The following is a 22001-nucleotide window of genomic DNA, read 5'->3' as shown; positions in this document are numbered from 1 at the left end:
GGAAGTTGTGAACCAACCTGGCTCTTTCACTTTCTTTTCAGAGAAGTGGACATCAGCTTCTCAGCATCTTCCCTACTGGCCACCGACAGGGAGAAGTCACCTGGAGCACAGGCCACCAGAATGTGCAGCCAGCTGCCCTGCCTGTGCCAGAGCCTGCTCCCCTCTCAGAGCTGCCACTTCTACTTTCTCTCTGTGGCTAGGCACCATCCACCTCTGTGCCTACCACCAGTTTCCAGAGTTCTTGCCCCTAGGACAGACAGGAAAAGCAGAATCCTTATGCTAGGACCTGGAGAATGACTTCTGGACATGGGGTTTCAAATCCCTTTCAGCCATCACAAACAATGATCAGTTCCTTCTCCTTCACAAACAAATATTGACCTGGCTTGTATTACTCCAGCTGGTAACGCAACACTCCCATTTAAAATCTTCCTGGGAATAAGAAAATAAGGATCAATGAAATAAAACAATATACGTGACCTTATCACTCTCTATAGCCTCCTGAAAGGTGGGTGGTTGGTCTCTTTCACCAGGCAGCAACTGACAGAACCAGAGGACACAATCTTAAGCTGCATCAAGGGAAATATAGGTTGGATATTAGGAAAAAGTTTTTCACGGGATGAGTGATAAAGTTCTGGAATGGGCTGCCTGGGGAGGTGGTGAAGTCACCATCCCTGGATGTGTTTAAAAAAAGACTGGATGTGGCACTCGGTGCCATGGCTTAGTTGAGGTGTTAGAGCGCGGGTTGGACTCAATGATCTTGAATGTCTCTTCCAACACAGTGATTCTGTGATAATTTAGGTTTTAGTGATTAGATTCTCTGTGAATTACTTTCACTGTTGGTTTAAAAGCTCAAGGAGGAGTGTTTCATGAGATGAAGGTAGACACTGAGTGTTTGTCATCTTAATGAGAAAAATTGGCCTGGGAAGTGCAAGAAAGAACTGATCTTACTTCAAGTGATAAGGTAGCAACATAATGAAATGGTTTAGCATGGCAGAAGTAATTTTGTTGGTCACCTTGAACATCAGTATTTTAAAAAAAATAGTAGTGTAGTTGATGCAATGCTTAATTAATAAATGAAAATTTAAAACTATTCACTGTAATAAGTATTGACTGCACAGATTTATCAGTAAGAAATACATGTTTTTGTTTTTTTTTAAAAACCCCAAAACCTTGGAAAAATTATGAATCCTTATGTAATACCAGCTTAGACACTGACTTCCCCAAAGGATACTTGCTGGCAGAATATCATCACAGGAAATAAACCAAATATATACAAAAATGCCATACATGGAATAAATTAACTCAACTGAACAGTAGTTTTAAAAAATAGCTGGAATTCAGGACTGATTTTTCAAATGCTGGGTTAGACTCACTCTCTCTACAGGCAGAAATTCAATAAACTCAGTTAGCTGAGCTCACCTATGAGCTGAGAAGTCAAATTTTAACAAGTGGAAGATATGTACAAGCTCCCCTCAGAGCAAAATAGATATGATTTCACACCATATTGAACACCTCTTAGGATGCCCAGAGCCATGTATTTCAAGTCCTTTAAATGCACCTGACAAACCACAATAAGCTTTTTTTATAGCAGTCTGCCAGTGACAGATTTTTGTTTATTTTTTTGCTTTAGGAAAATTCACTTTCAAACTGAGACACATGAAACTTCTATGGGGAAGGATGATAGATGATCAGACAGTGACCATGAAGCACACAGCAGTGTTTTCACACAAGAGGAAGCTGTTACCAAAGCCCCCTGGGGAAGAATTGCTGTGAACAGGTCTACTACACCTAAAAATATCCCGGTAATTCACAGAGCCACAGGGAACAGATTTCTGTGTTTTGTAGCAGGATGATCTTTTTTAACTGATGGACTGATACACTTGTGAGTATTATTCCACAGCTGCAAGAGCAGGGAGTGGTGGCATTGCACACTCTTCTGCAGCCATTCAGTTTAGGTGTAAGAGACAGTGAAGAAACGCTTTCCCCATCCTCTGTCACAGCCCAAAGGGAAGAGTGGACCTTTTAGCCTCATGTGGCATGAGATGCAGGGTTCCCCTTCCACAGAGGGTCAGATCCACGTTTGCTAGAGCAGTTTGGTTCTGTCTGCTGATCCTCTGATCCTCCTGCCTTCGGACAAATCTCTGCCTGCAATACACAAGCCAGCAGAAGGTAACAGCAGATTCTTTGTCACAGTCATTTCCATAAGAAAACAAAATGAGGAAAAAGAGAGCAGCCCCGGAGGGAGGCCAGAGGCCGGCATTTGTTCTCAGATAAGGCTCCAGACAGCTGAGGAGGAAGCTTGAAGCACAAATAAAAAGAGGAAACCAGAGAACTCAGGATGTAGTTTCCACACATCTTGAGCAGGGGGTAAGAATAGTAGCAAAAAACCCAGAGTGCCACTTTGCTACTCCCAGGACAAAACTGAGCAACCTGAGCGAATCTGGAGGAACAAAATGCATCTTAAATATCCACATTCTTCCTAGCCATACTAAGAGCTTATTTACAGTAATTTTGCTCTGGGTTTACACAAGTTGTGTGTGTGTGTTGGTTTGTGGCTAAAATTATGCAACTTCCTAGATCTGTAGAATTTGCTATTTTGCAGATGAGCTATGCTGATTTTGGGACTAAGGAGGGGAGCAAGAGTGACTGAGGACTAGCTACATTTCTGCATTTCATTTCTGCATTTCCAGAAAACAGGAGATGAAATTGAAATAATAAAGCTGGAAGCCAGGGCCAGAACTTCTCATCTTTGGGATGGGTGAAAGAAACATCCATAGGAAAAGAGAGTCAGGGAGCATGAAAACAAACCTATACGCATTAGATGCACAAGTAGCTTGTTTCTACAGAAAGAATTGGTATGAAAGAATCCGAAATATTTTAAATGAAAACAGGCCATCCCATCACCAAGCTCAACAATGTTGAAGTCTGTGTTTGCTTAGGAGTCGGAGGAGTTAGATTGCAATTTATCACTCTGTATGTTTAAGTGACGGGGAGAGTGGCAGGTTCAAGAAATGTAAACATTGAGTAGGGGATAGGCTGAAGAGTCCTTGGGCTTTCCCAGGCATTCAGACCCAGTGTGCTGGCTCGTGTCACCCCTGAGCAGCCATCAGCCCTGGGAGCACAGACAGCAAAGGTACACAGGCCTCCTTCCCCAGCATCTCTGAAACACCATAAAAGATGAAGGTCTCCAGAAAAGCAGTGAGCATGTTAAGTTGCTGGGACCAGAAGGAGCAGAATGCTCTGCAAAGGGACAGTAATCCAACAGATTGGACAACTTCCTTCTGGAAATAAAGGCAAAGAAGAGGGGCCAGGCATTAAAAAAAGACACATAACCAAAACCATCCCTAGTGCCAGATTCTTTTTTTTTACAGCTTCCAGCTCCTTGGCCCACTCATCCCACATTGCAATCACCTCAGACTTGACAGTTTTCACAACACAGTAGGCCAAGTCCTCCCCCCATCTCCGGATTCCTCTAAATACTTGAAGTTCAAATGCTTAATTTAGATTCCCCAAACACTTCTTTTGTGTAAAGCAAACTTCTTGGATGACTCCTGATGAAACAGACAAACAAGCAATGAGCTATACAGTATCTGTGTGCACTAAACATTACCTTTTAAGAATATAATTCTCGGAAAAGAAAAATAATCTACTTTTGGTATTTAGGTAAAAAGATGAGATGACGTTCAGCTTCATCTTGCTGCAAACAAGTATTGCTCTTTAGCCTTAAACGTATGAAATGCACTGTCTATTAAAAGCATTTAAGTTTCTTTCCATCATCTTACTTCCTTGTCTGGGTTTAAATATTTGTAATTGTCCTTTCAGAAAAGGTCCCTATGCTGTATTTATGCCACTATTCACAGGCATTGTCACCCAAAACCTGGGTAGCACCTTTATCACCTTGAGATTGGCTCTGCTGGTTAGAGGATAGTACTGAAATCACCAAGGTTGTGAGTTTGATCCCTGTATGGAGATTTGCCTGTCTCTGTTTATCATTTTTGTGATACAGGGATAGTAGTGCTCAGATGACATCTGTAGAGCAACTGTTCAACTGTGTTTGTATGATTTCTACAAAACTGATAACATAGAATTAATGATGTTCATTGAAACTGGCAAAAAAGGTTCCTGTGCCTTTGTAGAGGTGAATCAATTCTCTAGTTATTCTGCTAGGTTTGTTTTTCTAGTGAAGAAAATGTGTATATTTACACAATAAATGAAATACGTTAACACTCTTATTGTTAAAAACTCACAAAACTTCATCAAAACATGTAGACAACTCCTATGTCAGTCTCATGGCACTGACACATGATTTGAAAGGAGCCGTACCAAAGTCCCACTCTCTAACACCTTAAACTGCCCACCTAGTTTGCCTATTCATTAGCAGATTTTCTAATTTCTATCTAATTTCTAATTAGCAAATTATCTAATAATTAAGGTGAAACTCTTTCACATGCTTGCAGTGTCTTATTCTATAGGTTCAATATACTTTCAATACAAGTCTCATAATATCATTAAAGATTATATTACTAAATTTATTTTACCTTACAAACACACGTTAACATACTAAAAGTAAAAACAATTAGTCTTTTTATGCTCTACAACTTAGTGTAAAAAAAAAAAGTATGTCCTGAAAAGGAACATCTTATTGCTCATTATCTAGTTAACAAAACACCAGTTGCTCTTTCTGTTCAGGTTATTTCATATACTTGGTACTTTACCCACGTCACTCTAAATACAATAAACCAAATTTACAGAGTATTCATTTTGCTTGGTAATTTTAACAAACTGTCACAGTCCCAGTCATAAGCAACACCCAGCCCCACAAGTCAGATTTGTTAGTCATTGTATTTATCCAGGAAATGGGTACTTCCCTGCTGGCAACAAAGCTCTTGCTTTTCCTTCCAAGTAATGGCAGAGCTAGGAATAGCTATTATTATAGGTTTTTAGTAGATGCACAAGTGCTAGTGGTATTTTCAAGTATTTTTATCTTTTATTCTTACAATTTGTATATCTTTGTATCTTGTTACTATTTTATATGTCAGGAACAGCAGACAATCCCTAATAATGGCTCACTGAAGTGAAAATTTCCAACATTCCAGTGTTCCCAGGGTAGGAAGCCCAGGGCAACTAATAACATCTTAAATCTGAGGTTCAATATTATGGGGTCACAATATCTAGAAGAGAAAGGAGCTCTATAAAAAGAAATAGTTGAGTTTTATGAAAAGGTACTCCAGTAGAAGAAAGAAAAAGGGAAGGAAAACACAAAAAAATATTCTCAAAGCTCTAAGAGGATATAACAAGAAAAAAAAAAAAATAGGGAGTGTCAGAACAATAAGTGATAACTACATCCTGAATTGATAAGGGAAGATAGTGAGTGCCAGTTGCCCCATTTAACATGCAGGGTACCTCCCAAACTTGGTAAATTAAAGACAGAAAATAAGAAAATGTGAATTAGTAGCATGCAAACGGGCCTTGAATAACTGCTGCCTTAAGACTGAATAAAGGAGACCATTTTATTACCAGCTTATCTCAGTGTTTTTATGACCAATCTGAATTTATCATGCAGCACCTTGGTAGCTAAGGCAAAAATATATATACAAACCATCTCAAAGCAGATATTTCCAAAAAAAATGAACTGCACATATTTAGACCAGATTGTCATTCAATCTTAGTATTTCTTCAGAAGAATAAAAGTAGACATCACGTGGAAAACATACGTAAAATGAAAAAGAATAACTTTAAAATAAATGCTTTTCAAATGTCGGAATTCAGCTTGACTACCCACTCACCCTCTGTTAAGTGATTCGGTCTTTATTAAGTGAGCATCCACAGAGGAAACAAGCAGCAGCATGGTGATGCATTGTCCATCAGGTGTCACTCAATTAATAGCAGAAGAGAATTTGACTGTGTCCACCCAGAAGGACAATCTGAAGACAGTGGCAAAAAGGGAAAGATCTTTAAAACTCTAGTCATCTCTGATTTGCATTTATTTGTTAACCACAGCCATAAATAAACCCATGATAAATCACCCACCTGCTTTCCTGTGTTCTAGAAGCGTAAAATGTTCTCCCTCTTAAGAAACTCAGATGCAAACTTTGTTTTGGAAGATAATGAAATTGGTTATTTACCACCCTTTATCGAAATCTCCACAACTGTGAAAACCTGCTGCCCTCTCTACATCCCACCTCACTTCACCATGTGCCTGTGCCGAGCTTACGCAAGTCCATGAGCACCATGGAGAACTATCTATAGAGACGAGAGCTCTGGGATATTTTCACACTTGCTTTTGGATTCTCACTGCCAGATTTTTCTCCCTGTGGGTTTATGTATATTTTACATGACTTCTTTTACATGCATTTCAGTGTGGTCATCTTTATTTAGTCTCCAAGAGGTTTCCTGCTCTTTAATTTTGCACTTCAAGAGACTGAGAAAGGAGACTTCAAAGAAGTCCCAAATTTTAGGAAATACTATATCTCCAGTACAGTGGTGATTGATATTTATTACTTCCACAGGTTTTAGTAGTTTTGCTTTATATATAGTCTTCTTCAATCCATTTCAATTCTCTTTGAACTAGCTGAAAAAAAAAAGAAACCACATGTTTAAAGCAAGCAAATATTTATTTTTTAGTCTTTGCATTGATTTAAAAATTTTGGGAAAATTTGCATTGATTTAAAAATGTTGGGGAAATGGTTAAGATCAGTCAGTTCCAGTTGTGTCAAGCTTCATGCTCAATTCTAAATTGAGAAAATTTATGAAATGCAGTGTTTGTGCATGTATTTATAAAGGAGGATTGGTTTGAGATCCATAAATTCATACCTACTAACTACATGATATAAATGGCTTTTCAATCCTTCTATTTCCCTTAGTGGTTTTCCCTTTTTCCACCACTGACTACAAGTTATTAACTACAACACTGTGTCGTACTCACAGATCTGCCTCCTTACTAAATATACACAGATCCTTTCAAAGCACATTTTCTCCTTGAGCTGTTCTGTGTACCAAAATGTGTGCTTTCATCATTCAGCATGCAGGAAGCATCCTTCATCCACTTTTCCCCTGAACACATCTCCAACTTGGCATCCAGTTTAAACTGTCATTTGTATTGTCAGTATTTTCCCCATATAAACTCAGCAGTGTCTTCACCTACTTAAATGTGTAAGTATATTCTTGTCCAACAATCTTGGTTCTAGAAATAGCCTTTCTACATCTCTCAGCTACATCAGATGGCTGAGCCTTTTCAAGTTGAAAACATTTTTTTTAAAGTTAAATATCCCTGTTTCTCTCATTCTGTCGTTAAATCATTAACTCTTCAAACCTCTGACCTGACAGCACCAATAAAATAAATTCTATTAACTCAACTCTCCATTTAGTAAGCTATTTCCTACAGTAGGAAATTTCAATATTTTTCAGCATTATTTTAGTATGTGTGAGAGTTATGTCAGTATTTCTCCCAAGCATTCTTTGGCAAAAAGAAAGTTACAAAGGGAACCAAATGATATGAATAGGTATTCACAGGAATACCTATGATACCTTTTCCTATAAAGGAAAGATTTAGGTCTGAAAAAATATTCCCAACTGAAAAGACTCAGGAAAGACTAGACAAATATGCTTGACTGTCTTTTTAAGGAATTCCTGCACAGAAGTTTCTTTTCCAAGGAAACTGTCACATTTCCAAAGATTTTGCACAACACACATTCTGGCACAGTGGTTTGCTTCCTTTTTTTTTTCCCCTTTTTTTTTTTTTTTTTTTTTTTTTCCCATCAGAAATAAGATACCTTAACTCTCTCAGTTACAAATTAGCAGGCTCTGAAATCATTCTCATTTGCAGACAAAACCCTACTCATTAGGTACTACCCTTTCCCAGGTGTGCTGGCCACACTTGGAATAAGGATTTATCCACCCGCTGAGATTCTCCTGGTGATATTTCCAGCAGAGATTTCATTGTATGGCAGCAAATGCATTAGAGAAGCAAAAACTTGTATGCAGCCTTGGGTGACATTTAGGTGGGGAGGGATGGTGGAGCTGCAGCAGGACCAGCCTGGCTTGGGAAAGGATTCTGTGCCGGAGTTCCTGACTCAGCCCTTGGAGCTCCAGCCCTGCTGTGCCCAGCAAGGCCCCGTGAGGAATGGATAATCAAAGGCTGTCATTTGTGAGCAGATATTAATTTAAATACTCTGCAGGATGGCTGTCAGGATTTTAGGAGAGCGGTTTTGTTGTGTGGATCACAGGCTTTCAGCAGGTGCTCATGTCACCAATCCATTACTTACTTAGACATTAAAATACAGCATGCAGAAAAAGGAAAAAAAGAGTTTTTAGCCCTCTGAAATTATCTGAGCTAACAGACACATCTGTTCAATTAACTTTTTCATTTTCAGTCTTAGAAGATACTGGAGCAAGAAAATAACACCAAAAAAGTGAACCCAGTGAATAGTTCTAGATTCAAATCCATTAGAAAATGTCGTATTTCAAACACCCTGTACATATTTCAAATTTCTTAAGGGTGTACATGCTGGTCTTTGAAGACCTGTGAGTCATTAAGTAAAATTTTTGTACCCATGCAAAAAGCCACAGAAAGAACAACTGTCTGTAGAAACTACTGATTTCAGTTCTACTGTTCTCTCTCCTATTGAGCAGACTTCCTCTAACTCAGCTGCATCTACTAGAACATTACATCACAGAAAAATCTAACAGGCTAAAAATATGTTTTGTAGGTATCATCTTAATTACATTCAGGTTTAAAAGATTTAGTAACCTTGGAGATAGAAAACAGTGCTAGAAATTATTATTTTTAGCATCAAGGAACTTCTCCAAGCAACACAGTGTAAAAATATACCAGGTCAGTACACTTTGGAGATTTCAGATGTTTTATCCTCTTATGGTCTAAACTACAATACATTTAAACTATATTACTCTGGAAGAATTTTCTCCCCACAAATTTGTAGTCCATATAACCAAAGAAATTACACAGACACGTGAAGATGTACAAGAATTTTAAGCACACCATTCTTATAAACTGAGCTTGGCTCAATAAAAACAGGGTTTTTTACTTGCTTTCAAGACAACATTCACTGCTTTAAATAATTTGCAATATAGAGAGCAAAAGTTTCAAGTGGTGACCTAAACTTGAAGACAAGTGAAGTAATTTCTCTGGGTGCCGTGGGTTTTTTGTATGCCACTCATAACTGAAAAGTGCTCAGGCTGCAGCCATAGGCAGAAGTGCTGTGCAGGAGTGCTATGGCAACAACAATCACATTGTTTAGTCCTGTTAAAAATGTTTGTGTAGTGACAGTCCCACCCATGCTCCTCTCTCCATTTGTTAGAAACACGCCAAATTGCCTGAACAAACACAGCAGCATGCCAACCCTCTCCATATCCTCACTGGGTAACAAGTGTGAGTGAATGTGACTGTATTTGAATTCAATGTACTGTGTGAGTAACTATCTGTTAATAACAGCTTGCTTTTATTAATAGCATCTTCATTTCTGCTAAATAAAGGGGAATTTCTTCTAATATTGAAAGAGATTCTCCCTGACTTGACACCCTACCAGGGAAATGCACTGCATAGTGATATTGCTTGACTTTTGTTAGTTACATGAAGAATGCACACAAAAATCTCCTAGCTCAGAACAAATGAAAATTTGAGTTTCAACATAGTGACAAAGGCTATGTGAAAGGGTATCTGCTGAAGATTCATTAATAAGATTTACCAAAAGGACATATGTGGGTAACAGTCATTGCACCCAACATTTCCCAAAGTGCTCTGATTTCTCATAGGCTTCTTTCCCTGATGTAACTCTAATTTTTACAAGCTGAACAGGTGGTGAGATTTCCCAGGCATAAAGGGCAGGTCACACTTTCCTCTACCAAAAATCAATTTAAGCAGGCTGAGAAAAATTGAATGGCCCTGGAAATCACAGAGGTCGATTCCTCCCTGGAGCCACTGAACACTGCCTGCTGCAGTAACTGGCACATATTTTCCCATCGTAAGAAAACAGAATTTAAGACAGCTTGGTTTAAATGCAGGCAAAATTAAATACTCAACATGGGAACAATAGGGTTCTTTGTGGTAGGGAATTTTTTTTTTTTTTTCCCCTCTGAGTGCTGGCAGATTAGCCTTGGTCTATTCTGCTTCTCTTTTGCTCGTTGTGCTTTTCATTATTACTATTTTTTATATATTCTGTTTCAAAGAACAGTCTGGAATTCAGGGAAAAGCATTACCCACTGCTGTGACACAGGCCTGCCTAGCAGTATGAAATAGGAAAATGCATTTTCCCAGAGTAATCTTTTGCTTAAAATTCAAGCTCCTGGAATTTCAGGAGGGGGTGGGGGACTGGGTGGGCTACAGGAGCATGTACAAACACAAACACTGCCAACCTCAGGCTGTTAATATTTTTTGCATAGTTCCCATTCCCATCTTTCAGCTCCTGCCTCAGCAAGATTTTTTTCTTTGATTTTGTAATGTTTCACTTTCCTTTGCACCCTTATCCCATCTATTGATTTCTCTCTTTTAAGTGTCTCTCGTTTCTCCTTTTCTCCTTTCAGATTTTTACATCAGCCTTTTTCACCTTAGGTTTTAATCTGTTTCTTTTCTGTGGAGAGGATTTCGTTCTTCCATTTCTTACTGTTGGTGTGCTTTTATGCCTAATAAGTTCTGAATGAAATGCTGCTCAACTGAGTTTAAAGCACAAAGACTTGTTTTAGTTTAGAAAAAACTGCAATAACATTCCTTTAAATAATTTCCAGATGTTGTCTATAAGAGTATGTGAAATTTGACAGCATATACTGTGCACTAGGGTTGCATAATTTATGTAGCAGTCTGTCATCACTGCTCTGAATGACTGCCAATAAGAGACCTAACAAATGTCCTGCAGATATTTAATATACTTATTTTTGGAACATAATAATGGTAACAGAAATGGACATCTATGACAAGCTGAAGATCTACTGCATAATGCACCCATTTAAAAAATGTTATTTGCCTGAATTTCTTATATAGTAAGATTTACAATAAAAATAATAGTTACTTTGACTTGTGACATGCAAAAAGATGACACTTAAAATTTTTAGTTTTTAGAATATTTGGGAGCATTTTAAAAACTGCACTCATTTAAGTGACAGAATATTGTTTATATCCTCACGGCTAATAAATCCTTTATTTGAAGACAATTGAAGCTGTTGATTTTTCCCCCTACTTTTTCCTCTTTTTTTTTTTTCCCACTCTTAGGTATGAATCCAAAAGTTCCATATGATTGATTCCATATCCAGCTTACACTCTGGGGTACAGGAATAGCAAAATACAGGAATGCAGTAGTTACATTGAAATTATTTATTTAAACATACATCTGTACAAGTCTCCCAATAAATGATAACTCCACCAGGGTTTTTCCAGGTAGTTTCCATATTTATAGTGGAAGTTGGATATTTATAGTCCATCCCTTAAGCTTGATTTAATAAAGGCAATTTAACCTTACCATTAATTTATAGGAGGAAGGACAAGTGCCCTTACCAGTAATTATTACCTCTCCAGGCTCACACAGTTCTGCTCACTATTCTTTTACCTTCTTGATCTCATTTCACTACTTCTTTCCAGGTAATCTTCTGTACCTTCATGATCCTCATGAATCCATCAGCCAAGCTACTCTGGAATAAACCCATTTCCTTGAGTCTTTCCCTCAATTACTCTTTTAATAAGGACATCTATAGGTCTACCTTACACTCTGAGAAACTGTTACATGACTACAAAAAAAAAAGGGCAAGGGTAAGGTAAGGAACAAAAGTTTGCAACACCAAATCCTGAAGCCAACTGGTCAAAGCCATCCCTCAGGCACTGTTCCCTGAGTCCTGATCTTCGTGTCTTTGACTGCGATCCAAAAAAAAAACCAAAACAAAACCTGACTTCAAGGGCACATTAGGACTTCAGCCAAAATTTAGCACAAGAAAAAAAATAATGCTGGTCATTCAGGCTGGAGCAGGAAACTCAAAACAAATGGCAGCCCAGCCGCCTCAGTGAGTGCCACCATGTTAGGGCACTGATGCATCAGCTGTGCTGCCACTTGGCCACTGGGGAGACGAGGCAGCTGTGCCCAGATCACTGCTGAAACAAGCACTTAGAAGTGTGAGATTCATCAAGACATCATTTGTGTAAAATAGTGTAAAATAAAATAAAAGCAAAATGAAAAATCCCTGCTGTAATCAGGATTCTTAGCTGTAGCAAAAAACCAACCAACCAACCAAAAAAAAAAAACCAACAAAAAAAACCCAAAACTCCCCCCAAAAAAACAACCCAAAAACCAGAAAAAAACCCCAACAACCCCCCCCCCCCCAAAAAAAAAAACCCAAACAAAAAAAAAACCCCAAAACACCAACAAAAACAAATGAAAAAAGACCAAAAAAACCCTGAACAACCCAGGATTAAGCTGTTTTTTTGATTGCCTCTTTTTTTAGTCTTCTAATTCGAGGTGCATTTTTATTTTCTCTGTTGAAAAGAGAAATAAATACAAGAAAAGGCCTGGTCCATTTGGTGCAGTGGAACACTGTGATATATGAACAGCATTTTTGCAGTTCCTTGGACAGAAATCAATGTCCCATTAGAATTTCAATGGCTTGTGGGAGAAGCTGGGGCAGAGGCGGGAGGAAGGGCTGTACTGTGGGGCAGAGGCAGTATGAAGGGCTGTGCTGTGGGGCAGAGGAGGGAGGAAAGGCTGTGCTGTGGGGCAGAGGCGGGAGGAAGGGCTGTGGGGCAGAGGCAGTAAGAAGGGCTGTGCTGTGGGGCAGAGGCAGTAAGAAGGGCTGTGCTGTGGGGCAGAGGCAGTTAGAAGGGCTGTGCTGTGGGGCAGAGGCAGTTAGAAGGGCTGTGCTGTGGGGCAGAGGCAGTTAGAAGGGCCGTGGCTGTGCTGTGCCCTCATGGCTGAGCTGTGCTGGCCAGCGCCCGGCGGCTCCTGCGTGCCAGCGCCGTGTCCCTCCCCACACGCAGGCCTCGTTCGCGGTCAGGGAGCTCTGGGGAGGCAGGCAGTGCCAGCTCACTGCTTTATGTGGCCATAAAGGCTTGGCAGAGCTTTGCCATCCCCAGAGCAGTCTGGCCCACGTCCTTTGGCATCTCCACCTGCGATGCCCTCCCACGCCGAGGGCTGCCCACAGGTTGCACACCCCGCCAGGCAAGCAGGGAAATGCTCAGAAACCTTGGAGAGGTCTGTGCAGGCATCGCCTGGCTTAGTTTGTGCCATGGCCCGCTTCCAAAGCAACTGCTCCTTGTAAATATTCCCCACTCTGAGGAGCTCTTGCTGTAAGTGCCATGGCAAAGCAGCAGATTTTCCTCCATGCTGGTCAGCACAGCAACATCAGGGAGGACATGAGTCTTGCCCTGAATATGCATTTCTGAGTTAAAGCTGGTACTGTGGATGCTCTGGAAACACTCTGGGTCTGCTGCTGCTTCAGTCTAGCTCACTCCAATAATCTGCTCTGAAGTACATCACATGATGTAGGTTAAACCTTGCCAGCCAGGTGACATTTGTGTTAAAAAAATTTCACCACTACATTAGTTTAAACCGTGTGAGGTTTATAAAATCCCTTGAATCTTCACTTACATTAAATCACTGAAGATAGTGACCTGTACAAAGCCCTGAATATTCACTGTGTCATATTTTCCCTTCTCATGTTAATTATATTAATTTCTCTGTTCCCAATATTAATAATTGTCTCAAATTATTTTCAAAATAAACCAGTGCAAATGCACTATTTCATTCCATATGAAGTCTCACAAGGATATATTAGAAAATAACCAATTTTTATTACATCACAGAGATGTTAGCATGGAAATAATTTACTCTGAAATAAAGCTAATTTTGTGGTGGAGTTTCTGTAATGAACAGTTTCATTTCACATGGCACTAAAATCTAAATTATAGGATTCATTTTCCACATAGCTTAGGCAATCTTTTCATTATTACAGGCAGAAAGAATGAAAAAAAAAAATTAACCTAAGTTTTAGCAACATGTTAACTACTTGCACAGCATAACTAAGCCAGTGTTATAGTGTTTACAAAGATAGAAATCTCACTCTGAACTACCTGAACACTCAGACAAGCAAGGTTATTTATGCAATACAGAGATTTGATTAGATAAGAGATACCTAAAGACAAGGAAATAGTTGTAGTTACATAAAGCTGCTGCCTGAAGCAAGCCATTACTTCTATCACACTGTCACCTCAACATCCAATACTGTGGGGAAAGAATCAAGTTTTACCTTGCTCTGTATATTTTCAACATCCGTCCATAGGTATTAAACAACTTTGCTTCAGTAACTTGTCACCTGTGCCACTCGTGCAGGTGAATGAACCATTTTAACCAGAGGTGGGCTGGTTGTAGGAGGCGTCACATCCCTGGGCAGGTTTCGTGTTCCAGCACGCCGACCTCCATCTGCTCACCGAGGGCTACCGAGCAGGAAACCCTTCTTTCCACCACCTCTTTAATTTATTACTATCATTATTATTATTATTATTATTATTATTATTATTATTATTATTATTATTATTATTATTATTATTATTATTATTATTATTATTTTTGCAGCTGCATGCAGCTCACCTGGAGCAGCCTCCTCCCATGGGTGAGTCAGGACAGAGGGCCCGGGCAGGGGCGGGCAGGACGATGCTCGTTTGCCCCCAAAGCCAGGAGGCTGCCGGAGCAGCACAGGAGCTCCCAGGATGGTACCACACTGCCACCCTCTGCAGGAACCAAGTACCGCCCTTCTTCCAAAGGAGAAGGATCGCAGGAATTTTAATTTGCTTTCAGTGAGTAATAACCAGCCAGAAAGAAAACGGGCAGAACAGAGCAAACTAGAGTTGTGCTTAGCCAACCCCCCCTAATTTCATGCCGGTGTTGTACTCCAAACCTAAAATATTAATATACTCTTAGTGGTGTTTTTCTTAAAGCTTGCTATTTTATGTGATGGCAGTAGAGGAACCAGTTTAAATCATTTTTATTTACAGAAAGTAGACAGCGCTCTATATTCAACTCCTTAAAATTTCAATTTTCTAGGCTCACAGCTGCCCCATTTTTTGAAGTTGATATATATTTTAATAACTAAACTATAGAACATCTGTTGCAGAACTGTTTCCTTAAAATGCAAAAAGTTACCCTTCTCTTAAATTCTAGCTGTACAAAAAGTGATAACTTTCTCTTTGTTTGCATTTTTACTAAAATTCTTGGAAAGTTTTTTTTACTTCAGAGATAAACCTAATGCTTCTTCAAAAACGTCAGCACTTTTGCTATTAAAGTTGCCACACTTAATTCTAGATATTGTGCAATTATACTGCTATTACAGAACTGACTGCTGACCTTAACTGCTATTTCACTGTTGAAATTGAAATTACTATTTCTGCAGCTTTGAATTTGTTTTCAATCTACTTGATTAAGGAAATAAAGTTATCTGTTTGCTGATATATATTTGCTCCCACCTAATTTTTCTTAAGGAATTGGCCAAGGACTATTCCTTAATTTGCCTCAGGTTTGATAATTATTCTCAAATATATTGAATTAACCAAATTTTCAAGCAAACAAACATAGAGAGCATAAAGAACAAACATAAAACATAAACAAACATAAAGAAAGGGAGCATATGTTTTTGCCCAGATGGGATGAGCTCCCTTTGCTCCAGAAGAAAGGCAGAATCCCAAATGTTCTCTGGCCCTTAAATAGTTGATAGCTGATGATACTTCAGTCATAGGAAAAAGCATCAACCCAGACATCTTTTTAGACACCAGAGGTTACAGCCATGGGCCAAATAAAGGAACTGATTTCTCACAATCCTCTTCCTCATAAGTAAAATATTAGACACAATTCTTATTTTCCAGCTGTTTACTGTCAGCCCAGAGGCAAGGGTAGAACATTTTGCCCAACTACATTGGATTTCCAGGCTTTTCCTTCAATGCAGGGTCATAGTATTCCTCTAGCCTGATAATTAAATTGTAAAATCACTATGTACAACTTTACTACTCTGTTTGATCATAAAGTAACACAAATCAGACCAGCAGATCAATAATTGCATAATTTTGAGTATTAAAGGATGATTTCTAACCTAAATACCAAGACTTCAGTGTAATATATTGAAAGAACAGAAGAGAAGAATGCAGGGCAGCATCAATACAATATGAACAGCAAAAACAAAATAAGGAGAACTAGTATTTGGATTACTCTAAACATACACACACATTTTAAAAACCAGTTGGTTTATGAGGCTCTGAGCCTCAGAACTTCACATCCCAAGGACCATTTGAACAAAACTCTTTGCTGAGTTCATTAAAAGAGACATTGAAGATAATTAATTCTCATTTCATCAATTACTTTGTAATTTTGAATCAATGTGGCATTTAAGAACACTGTTGATGTTGACTTGCATTAACATTTGCTAGGAGATTTCCATGTCATATATATATCTCTAATTTCTTTAACTGCCTTTGGCATTCTCTTTCTCAGATTTTTTTTTCTTCTAATTTAATAGATCAGAAAGATTATATTATATCTTTTAAATTCAAGCAACTCCCAATGCACTCCTGAGGGAATTGAAAAATTTGAGCATTACCACTCACTTATCACATGGTCTTTTTGCAATTTAAAACTTTTTAGCTCCTGGAATAATGTAGATAACAGTTTTTCTATAAATTGAGGTCTGTTCTTGCACAGAGTAGAATTTTACTTCTGACTTCAATAGGAACATGAAAAAATCTTTTTCATGACCCACATGACAGGTATGTTAATATATGATTTCTTTCTTGGCTTCTTTTGAAGTTTTTAGGCCATGGCTATTCAGGCTGAGGCCTGGAAACCTAGTTCAGTATTCTGTATTTATTTCATTTTCTTGACCATTACCTCTGTAATCTGCAATTCCACAGTCAAAAATCACAGGCATTGAGACACAGGACCTGCACCCATTACACAAGAGTCAGCTGAGGTGGGCCAGAACATCAGGATACCATTTCTTTATAGGAATCTGAGATTTTTGCCACTGCTGTGTTCCCCCAACTGTGCCTGGTCTATGTTCTCCTGTCCTCCTGTGTGGGAGTTCAGGGCATCCCTCTAGCTGCCCTGAAGGCCTGGGACCCTGACAGGAGGTCAGGAACCTGAGAGACACTGTCTCTGATCTCTGTCCATGGAAAAGAGTTTTCAATCTTACAGGATGAATTACAAGCTCTGAGTGTTTGATATAAGTAATAATTAAGTGTGGCACGGGTGCAAAAGTAAAATTTTAAGATTCTAGATAAGGGGTCCAAAGGGGACAAGATGGAGGAAATTGGGTGTGTCTTGTCCTTTTTCTCCTTCTTCATGCCCTCTATGTTTCACTGTAGTGTTGGCATTTTTCTGTTGGTTTAGGCTGGGGACACACTGTCCAACGTACATTATTGTAAATATAGCACACGTAGTTTTGGTATATAATGTTTGTAACATCCCAGTGAGGGCAGAGCCCCACACGCTGCCCTGCAGGACAGAGCTGCGGCAGGGCAGCAGAACATGTTAGAGATAAACAGAATAAACAACCTTGAAATCAGCACAGATGAATTATGGCTTCTTCTTTGGCAGCAGGGCTGAAAGACAGAGACCTTCTACAATCTTGGAATCATCAATACCACAGATTCCAACACTCCTGCTTACTGCAAACTACAGGAGGCATTTAATGCTGAGTTGATTTCTTGTGTCCTCCAAAGAACTGCTGATGCAGTCACTAGAAAATGCACACCACTAATTTCACCCGATACTTCCAATTTCCCCACTGTAATACTCCCAGAAAAATCTGCTTAGCTTGTAGTGAGTGCATAGTATGCAGAGCAAAAATTCTTTTTTTCTGTAAATATTTCCTCCAAATATAGCAGGCTTAAAAGACGTATTTTCAATCAGAAATTAACGTTATCATCATGTACTTAGAATGAGCTTGTAGAAATTTTAACTTCACCAGCTTATGGTGTAAATACTAATGGGTTAATATTCCTACATAATGATGTTTATACACAATATAGTTATAAGGCAGAAGTGGATATTACATTTTAATTGGTTAAATTTAAGACATCTTATTTTAAGTGGTATGTAAGAGACTGATATCCCTTGCTATTATTCTCCTTGTATAATTTTACAGTAAGTGAAAGTCTGGCAAGTGCCTATTAGAAATACTTTCTCCATGCTTGCATCTAAATTTAAAATGTAAAATAAATACTGGCCATTAAAAAAAAAAAAATGTAAGTAGCTGGTAAGCTTTAACAAATATCACTGCTACTACTGTGAAGCCCACATTCAGTACAAGTAGGAGTCAGATTGTGGGGCAGTACATAGCCAGCTACAGAAACAGATTTTTTTTTTTTTTAATTTCTTCAGTAAGTTTTGAAAATGGTTAAGAGTATCCTAATAGCAGAAACCCTCTTGTGTAAAGAATGCAGTATTTAAAATTCAAGGAAGAAACAAAATAAATTATTTGCTTTTACAAACAAAATAGATTTATTTGTTTTACAACATCTCTAAACTTTAGCTCTCTAGTGTCATGTAATATATTGATATAGAGAATAGCAGAACAAACTAACCCATAAACAGATGTAGCCATGTGGTACACATCCCCAGCACAACATGACTCTATTTGGGCTGGAAAGATCATCTTTTCTATCAAAGCCTAGTTTTATTATTTTAGTCTTGCTCACATCGCACACCAGGTAGGGCTTAGGAAACAAAACTCTGATATACAGAAGAATTAAAATATCACAGAGTTGATGATGAAAAGATAACCATGATATTCATGAACTCTGGTGTCATTTTCAGGCAACCTGAACATGGACAGGAGAAAGTGGCACTTTTCCAAGAACTGCTTCTTTCATGAGGAAATATGGGAAAGGTGCAGCCACCATGCCAGCTTCTCTTTGAGGAAAAGAAGTCAGTCTTCTCCCAGCATTTCAGATTTTTCTCAAGGACTTCACAACAGGAGCTCAATTTTTTTTGGCTGGGCAGTTAGAGGGAGCTTGGTGTCTCCCAGTTTTTTTGGGTCCTGCTTAAAACTGGAGTTTGCCCACTATACGCAATGTATTTTTCTAACTCCATGTAATACCCACATGTGATACTCTCACAACTCATCATTAATGTCTGTACAGCTCCCTGTGGCAAGGGCATTGTCCAAACTGCTTCTTGGTGTCTCAGTAGATCATTTCTGGGACGCTTTTTTTAATGGATAGCTGAACATGGTGAAAAGTAAACATTCCAGGTGAGTAAAAACCCAAATCCAAATCCTATCAAACCAAGTTTTTTTTAAACACTGGGAGACATCCCAGCCATAAGCTTCCACATTTCCACAGTCCTACTGAAAATAAACTGGAAATTTGTATATGGTGCAGGACTAGCACAAGCCTGCCTGTTCTTGACAGTTAATCCACCTGGCCTTTCAGACATTGACAGCATCATGCAAAGAAAATCAATTACCCAAGATAATCAAATCCACTGTCATCCTCTCAGCTCTCTCATCCATTTAATCTAATTCTCGAGTATTGACATTATTGCAGGCATAATGGGAACAAAAGTGGTTCATTAAAGGCAGCACCTGGACACGTTCAATAGTGTAGCAAGAGCTAACAAAGCACTGACAAATGCAGCCGTGCTGCTAAAAATAAACTGACAAGTGGTACAACCAAAAATATGTGCTTCTCAAAACAACCTCTAAAGGAACGGTGGCTTCAGGTGAAGGTGCCTCGCTCCCAGGGAGGTTTCATCCTGAAGTGCTTTGTCACCCCATGGCAAGAGGAAAGGTGAGCAGAGCCTTGGGCACAGTCTGAGCTGAAGATGCTCAGGTTAAAGGTGCAGCCTGGCTGCTGCAACAGCAATCCCTGAGGCAACGGAGCCAGAGTGCTCAGACTGACATAGGGTAGGAGACCCCAATTTCAACAAGAATATGCTTTGGTCTTGGCATGAGTAATCCTACCAGATATCAGATGAGCATTAAAATAATTCATTAAGCTTCAGTTACTTCAGTGAAAAAAGCAGCAAATAGTGGATAAGAAAGGAAGTTCACTTGGCAAATCAAGGTTTATCAAGAGGTGAAAATATTTCAGTCCAGGATAGGTCTAAAACAAAATAAAACCATGAAATACTTAATAAAAATTGATTATGTTTTATGTGTAACTCTTGATACAGGTAGTGCTTAAAGGGTTTTTTGTGTGTGTGTGACTGGGCAACAAGAAAAGGCAGCAAAAAGAAAAGGCAGCCTTAAATTTGAGCCATTTTATATGCTCATTATTTTCCACTCAAATAATCTGTAAGAGCTGTAGAGTATGTAGCCCCCAGGTCACTGAGAATTATTACAATAATTTAAAATGCAACTATTCATTCAGTATAAGAAAGCAGACTTTCATGGACAAACATTTCTATTAGAAAGTAGACCTTGTATTAGAATGCTAATTGATTCATCCCCTGCTTCACATAATTTATAATAATCAGAAAACTTCATTTCCTGAAGAATTCTAAAGGTGGAACACATATTATGGTGTTAGTTTCATTCTTTCAAATAAATCCTCTGGGACAAAGATTAATGAAATAGAACTGTTATAGTAGTTCCAAATCAATACTTTACTAGTAGTGGATTTTAAAAGTCCTAAACATTAGCCTCACCTGTTACCTCATTAAAGTGGGAATAATTAAATCAATACAATAGACTAGTGGGTGTTTTCTCATTCTTTGCCTTTTGCTTAGAAACATATTGTGCTATTTGGTCTAATTTTCAGGTCCTCACTCAATACTGCATTTATTCTGTACTCATTTGATTAGCATTCCAAGCATTTCCAATTACTTTACTATGTCCAAAATAATATCCAGTAAGTGTGAATGTAATAAAGTTAAAAATGGGGATATTTTGATTCATGCTGCACCCAGTTTCATGTATCAATATATTACTTAAGTGGTAATGCTAATGTTGGCTTATTTGTAAGGGTCATGTGTCATTGGACAAGCAATTCAAGCATAAAAAAATCTCACACCCAGACTGCTGATCAGAATTTAGCATACCTCCAGGAATCCCTGGATACCAAAAGCTCAATGTGTTTTTTTTTTACTCTTGGCATTACAGATGCTGAAAGTCATTACAGATTACAATGTTGTTTAATCAGTGCTGCAAATGTTACAACCACCCTCTGAGGTTACAAAACGTAAGGAAAAGCTACTAAAAACCCCAACTTACCCAACACGGGCTCCAATACAGATGCAGAGGACTAAGTCCACAGAGGAATTAAACAATTTCTTACTGTGGGCATCCAGATTTTTGTGTTCAAGGAGTATTTTCTGCAAGCTGTTCTCTAAAACAATTTCATCACTCTCTACCAGCCTGAGGATGGAGTCAGCTGATTTTCCCAGCTGATGAATGGCTCTATTGAAAGACTCAAGCTTTGGGTTAATAACTGAGCTGTCCCCTTCTGGGAGTAGCTTAAGGGCAGGACATGGTTTGGTGCCCCAGAGAGCACAAAGGGGTCAAGGGCTTCCAGGAGCTGACCCTGGAGGTGACAGGGCAGGTTTGTGCATGGGGACAGAGTCATACCAGCCAGTTGTTCCTGAACTAGCACACCCCGTGCTGAGGCTACAGTAACAGCCCCAGCAGAAAATTAATAAAAGGAGCACTCTGAAGTATAAGCTTTACAATAAACCAGAAAAATTTTGATTTTATGTTAACAGGTTTTGCTGACAGCCTTAACATTTGAGGCCTCAGCAGTTAATTTTGAGTGTTGCCATTTACTTGTTTGTCCCCAGCAGTCACAGCCCAGGTGTTGCTTCAGGTGATCTGAAATCCCAGTGACCACTGCTACTCAAGGACTCTGGTAAGAAGAGAAGAATATACCCTTCCCCAGACTTTCAAATGCATCACAGCTGCCTTAGAGCCTTGAAATGCAGACAGGTGCTGAAAAACAAGGTCTTAAAGTGGGAATTTAATGTCCTCCAGCTGGGTACTGTGAACTGAAACAGGCAACATCACATTGATGCTTTGCATGTTTCAAACAG

At 38.9% G+C, this 22001-nt stretch overlaps 1 protein-coding gene across 4 annotated transcripts in view; it reads right to left on the bottom strand.

Annotated features, from left to right (window-relative positions):
- The window catches only part of ENTPD1 (ectonucleoside triphosphate diphosphohydrolase 1), a 62265-nt gene that overhangs the window by 31923 nt on the left and 8341 nt on the right, over window positions 1-22001 (bottom strand). Inside the window, exons 1-2 of one of the 4 annotated variants that reach the window (XM_072931153.1) lie at window positions 14580-14730; window positions 5787-5924 (exon numbers count right to left, since the gene is read on the bottom strand). The gene's annotated coding sequence lies outside the window, so the exon portion shown is untranslated. Of the gene's footprint in view, window positions 1-5786; window positions 5925-6030; window positions 6203-14238; window positions 14387-14579; window positions 14731-22001 lie in introns of those variants that run through there. The other 3 variants (XM_072931154.1, XM_030276183.4, XM_072931155.1) reach the window with 3 other exon arrangements.

The sequence above is a fragment of the Taeniopygia guttata genome, chromosome 6 (genome assembly GCF_048771995.1).
Source record: "Taeniopygia guttata chromosome 6, bTaeGut7.mat, whole genome shotgun sequence".
Taxonomy (NCBI): Eukaryota; Metazoa; Chordata; class Aves; order Passeriformes; family Estrildidae; genus Taeniopygia; species Taeniopygia guttata.
Note: the sequence above shows the minus strand (reverse complement) of the source record. Positions and strands in the feature narration are given on the sequence as shown.